Raw genomic sequence first — 5,830 nt, forward strand, 5'->3', positions numbered from 1 at the left:
CTGGAATTACCTGTATGTTTACCGGTAATAAACTTGCACTGTTTTATGTATATGTTTGATTACATACAGCCTTGTGACAGTTTTCCTGCATGTCATAAGCATTTGAATATAAATTAAAATGTTAAAATCAAATCTGATATTGTTTTACCTTTTATTTGGTGTGTGGAAGGTGTGCGGAAGAGGGGGTAGTCTTATACGGCGAGTATATAACAAACTCTGTATTTTGAGTGGAAATGTTAGGGGGTCGTCTTATACGCCCAGTCGTCTTATACGCCGGCAAATACGGTACCATGGACTGGGTGACTTAAACAACAAAACTGTATTTCTCACCATTCTGGAGCCTGGAAAGTCCAAGATCAAGGTGCTGGCAGATTTAGTTCCTGGTGAGAGCTCTCTTCGTAAGCCTAATTATCTCCTCATGGCCCCGTCTCCAAAATGCCATCACACTGCGGTGTAGGGCTTTTTATGAGGACACGATTCAGTCCATGGCAGGAAGTGAAGAGCCAGAGTATAGAAGACCATGGAAGCCAGAATCCGCTGCGATAGGAAATGGTCAAGAAGGAAGGAAGCCCTGGCCGAGTAGCTAGAGTGTGGTTCCTAAAGGCCAAAGTTGTGGGTTCAGTCCCTGGTCAGGGCACACACAGGGGTCAACCAATGAATGCACAAGTAAGTGGAACAACAGATTGATGTTTCTCTCTCTCTCTCTCTCTCCCTCCCTCCCTCCCTCGTTCCCTCTCTTTCTCTCTCTCCTCCCCTTCCCTCTTTACCTCTCCTTCCCTCCCTTCCTCTCTCTATAAAATCAATATATTATTTTTTTTAAAAAAAAAAAGAAGGAAGGAAATAGCTCAGTTTGGTTCTTACAGCGTTAGGCATGACAGTGGAATTGCAAAGTGGAAATGTCAAGGAGGTAGTTAGAAATCAATATCTGGCTGAAGTTCAGGTGAAAAAAAAAACTACAGTAACTCTCAACCCTGCGAATTGTTAAGTAAGTACTTTATTATCGCTTATTATTTACAGTCATTATGAGACTTAATTTAGAAGTAAAATCGATACCAAAGGTTGTTAAAGCACTGGCCCTGGGGATTCTTCTTAATAGCTCACCTAACTCTGACCTTCCTTGAGATCGATCCGGCTTCTCTCTTCGAAGAGCTGAACTACATCAGCTCCGGCACCGAGTCCCTGGCTTAAAACCTCCGCCTACCAGCTTGTGACCTTGGGCAAGGAAGACCTCCCAGGGTGGCACTGAGAAGTCCCACGTGACTGTAAAGTGCTTAACACAGGTTCCTGCATTTAGCCACGATCTGACCAATGTTCGCTGCTCCTAAAAAATGTTGTTTTCTGAAAGATAAGGTGCTAAATCCAAACCCTCTTTTCTGAGATGTCCTTCTCTTGCTGTTCCTTTTTCTATTCAAAATCCTTAATAGAGCAGGAGAGGAAAAGAGGGAGGGAGAGTAAGGAGAAGAGAAGGGAAACAAGAGAAGACCAAATTGTCTGTCTCGGCCACTGAGAAGCTGTCAGATGTACCCGCTTTCTGTCTTCAACAGTTTGGGCAGGTGCCGAGGAGCAGAGAGAAGACCAGCCACAGAATGAATGAGCACATGGATCAGCACGAACGGACGGACGGACGGACGGACGCATTTCAGAAACATAATGTGGAATGACGAAGGCAAGTTGCTGCCCTATTACATTGCCTCGCCATTGATGTAATGTTTAAAAGCACAGGAAACATTTCTGCTTCATGGTTATTGATACAATTGTAGTAAAAAACATGAAAACCAAATTTGAGCCCTGGCCAGGTCTTCAGCTGATTAGAGTGTTATCCCAATACGCCAAGGTTGTGGGTTCAGTCTCTGGTCACAGCACATACAAGAATCAACCAATGAATGTGTAATTAGGTAGAACAACAATTGATGTCTCTCTCTCTCTCTATCTCTATCTCTTTCTTTCTCTCTCTCAATTAAGCAAACAAATACAAATGAGGGAGATACACACACTAATTTCCAAAGTGGGAATCTCTGAGAAGGTAGAGAGGATGGGAAAGAGGCACAAAAGGGACATCAACTGTATCTACAATGTCTTCATTCTTTTTTATTATTATTATTGATTTCAGAGAGGAAGGGAGAGGGAGATAGAAACATCAATGATGAGAGAGAATCATTGGCCGGCTGCCTCCTGTACAACCCCCCACTGGGGATTGAGCCCGCAACCTGGGCATATGCCCCTGACCGGAATCGAACCTGGCACCCCTCAGTCCACAGGCCAGCGTTCCATCCACTGAGCCAAACCGACTAATGCAAGTCTTCATTCTTTTTATTAAGCTCTGAAGCAACGGCAAAATATTAGCACTTTTAAAATCTAGATAGTGGATACCTGGGTATCATATTATTCTCTTTTCTGAATGTTTGAAATATTTCCTGAAAATTTTTAAACATAAAAAGGAGAACTGTCTGCCTCATTCTTAAATCTATTCAAACTCCCATATACTTTAGAAATCCATTTGTTCAGTTAAATCTCATGTCTGATTCTCAGGAATGAGGATGCTTCTCAGATTCAGTTTGAAAAGACTATCAAAAAACTATTAAAACGAGGCTATGTTTGGTGCAACATTACCAAACTATATTTCAAATTCTGATACTGAACCTCTGGGTTGAATTCTAGATATTACCCTAGTATTAGTTTTTTATTTCATTTCATTTTATTAATGATTGGGAATAGCACATTACATTTTGGGGGTGCTTTATCGTTAACAAATTGCCTGTGTATACCTAAAGATCACCAATAAGTTTCATTTCAGGGCAAATTCCAACTGATAGGAGGTGACTGACCAGAGGGTTCTATTGAAACAGTGGTCAAACCACATCCGGGCTCCACGGGGAGGGCAATGATCAGCTAGGAAGGTGTGTCGAGGGCAGGGTGGCGAGGTGGTGCCCTGTGTGTCTCATTGACATTCCATACGCTTTCCCGATTCTCTGCCGCTCGCACTGCTCCATCTCCCTCTGCCTGCACTCACCCTGCTATCTTGGTGTTTCCAAGAATTCCTCTCCCGGATTCCCCTTGATCTTCCCTCATGCTGCGACCACCCCTGACTGATTTCATTCTCATCCACAGCCTCCGTCCAAGCTGACAAGTCCCTCCTCCCCTGTTTCTCTGTGAAGCCTTCCCAGCCCATCTGGGCCAGGTGAGACACACACCCCCCTTTCCCCCCAGGGCATGCACGTAGAGCATTTATCTCGAAGCATTTCAACTATGTGTTTACCCATCTATCTCTGCTGTGGACTTTGAAAGGACCAGGCTGGATCTTATTGATCCCTGGACTCCCAGCTTCTGGCAATCAATAAATGTTTGTTAAATGAAAGAATGATTTAATGAATGATGTCCTTATTTTTGCAGACAAGGAAACAGACTCAGAAGTTGGGGTTTTTCTCAAGGTTATCCTTCCTCCGAAACCTTCCTGTTTTTCCTCTAGAGCAGGATTGACATGTTGTGTTAAAAGAGCCCAGTAGGGCCGAAACCGGTTTGGCTCGGTGGATGGAGGTCGGCCTACGGACTGAAAGGTCCCAGGTTCGATTCCGGTCAAGGGCATGGACCGGGGTTGCGGGCACATCCCCAGTGGGGAGTGTGCAGGAGGCAGCTGATCGATGTTTCTCTCTCATCGATGTTTCTAGCTCTCTATCTCTCTCCCTTCCTCTCTGTAATAAATCAATAAAATATATTTAAAAAAAAAAAAAAAAGAGCCCAGTAGGAAGGACTTTCAGCTTGGTGGGCCATCAGGTCTCTGTCAGGACCACTCAGTTCTGATGTTGCAGTTGGAAAATAACTATAGACATAGCCATAAAGATGATTACAAAACCCAGCAGTGGGCTGGACTTGGCTCAGGGACCTGCCTGCAGGAGATGGTAATAGATACTCCTATGCGTGTCTAGTTTCCCCATTGAACATCCTCTCTGCCTCAACCCAATCCCAGGATCCTGATTCCAATGTTTCTACCGTCCCTGTTGGGGTTCGATCAACAGTCCTCTCCTAACTCCAAGTCAGGGAGTTGAGGAAGAGAGCTGGCTTCAAAGCTGAGACCAGAAAGGGTGAGAGGCGTTGGTTGACGTGGTTCTTAAGGGACCTAGAGACAGTCAAGCCCAGCTTCTCCACATCCTCTGTGATCACCCATTCTGAACATGCTTGACATGTTTTCAAAGTACAGAGGCCCATTTCTTGGGTGTCGTGAACAAAAAAAAAGTGGAACAAGCAACTCCCTTTCGTTTCCCCACTCCCTTTCTGTTTCCAAATGACTCGTCTCTTTCTCTTTCCCAGAGACAATTTCAAACTTCTCCCACTCTCCTCATACTTCCTACCCGGTTGTCCTCTCACTCGTTGTCAGGAGTTGCCCTCTCCTCCTCCTCCGCAAAGGAAATAAGAGCCATCAGGAGAGAACTTCAGAATTCTGCCACTCATCACTAACGTATCTGCATCTGTACCCACTCCCTCCCTACCCTTCCTGTCATCATGGAATAGGCCTCCAAGGCTAATTCCTCCTTCCGTTCTTTGCATCTCACCTCAGGGAACCTGATTCCATCAATTGTCTCTCTCCTGTATGTTTCTCTGTCTCTCTCCATGTCACTCTCTGTCTCTCTGAATTTATCCCACAGGCACGGAGGAGCCTCTCCCCCCTCCTCTCCTGGTACCTTTCCGTTAGATATGCATCCTCTACTACCCTGAAAACAAGTCTCTCAAACCTGTGTCTTTCTCCGGTCGTTGCCCTATCTCTCCCCACCTCCTTGACAGCCCACGTTGTTGGAAGAGTTCTGTGATTACGGTTTCTACCTCATCATCTCCCAGTAATTCTTTTAATCATTAAAAATGTGCTTGTCCTCCCTTATCATTGAAACTCTCTCAATGGAGACCCCCAAACAACCCCCCGTGCTATTACATCCAAGCCAGGTCCTTGCCTTACCTACTGAACCCTGGCACTATTCAACCGGTGGTCGTCCTTCCTGAAGCATCGTCTCCCCATGACTCTGGGGACAGTAGTCTTCCTCAGGCTTCTCTGTAGGTTCCAATACCTCTGTCTACTTATTAACTATTGGCGTCTTCAGAGTTTCCTACTAAGCCTTGTACTCTTTTCAGTCTACGTGCTCCATCTAATCTCCAAGCAGTCTTACATATGTGTTTTTTTTTAAATATATTTTATTGATATTTTACAGAGAGGAAGGGAGAGAGATAGAGAGCTAGAAACATTGATGAGAGAGAAACATCGATCAGCTGCCTCCTGCACATCCCCCACTGGGGATGTGCCCGCAACCCAGGTACATGCCCTTGACCGGAATCGAACCCGGGACCCTTCAGTCCGCAAGCCGATGCTCTATCCACTGAGCCAAACCGGTTTCGGCCTTACATATGTTGATAATTCCCAAATTTATTTCTCCAACCCAAAGCGTGCTACTGAGGTAGAGCTGGCTGGCCAGTTGCCTAATAGAATTAGAAATTACCCCTCTTTTTTTTTTAATTCACCACATCCAGTCCCATCTTTAAGAAATATTACCTTGATCCCCACCACCCCAGTCAACTGCTACCTCTTTTTGTTGCCCCATTTGCAGCTCTTCCCAGTTTTCTTTCTTTCTTTTTTCTTTCTTTTTTCTTTAATACAGAATGGATTTTCACTGACAACTTCCTAACCTTATCTGAGACTTTCCCCCCCTTCCTGCTGCATTTTGAGGCCGAGGCCGAGGCCAGGAACTCGGAAAGAGCTTGGCCAACTACCTGCAGCCTTTGCTATAGGATTGGCTTTGCCCTTTCTCCCAAGACTTTGTTAATGTCCAGGTTGGGGTTCCCCCTCTTC

Source organism: Myotis davidii, unplaced genomic scaffold (assembly GCF_000327345.1).
Source record: "Myotis davidii unplaced genomic scaffold, ASM32734v1 scaffold453, whole genome shotgun sequence".
In the NCBI taxonomy this organism is placed as follows: domain Eukaryota; kingdom Metazoa; phylum Chordata; class Mammalia; order Chiroptera; family Vespertilionidae; genus Myotis; species Myotis davidii.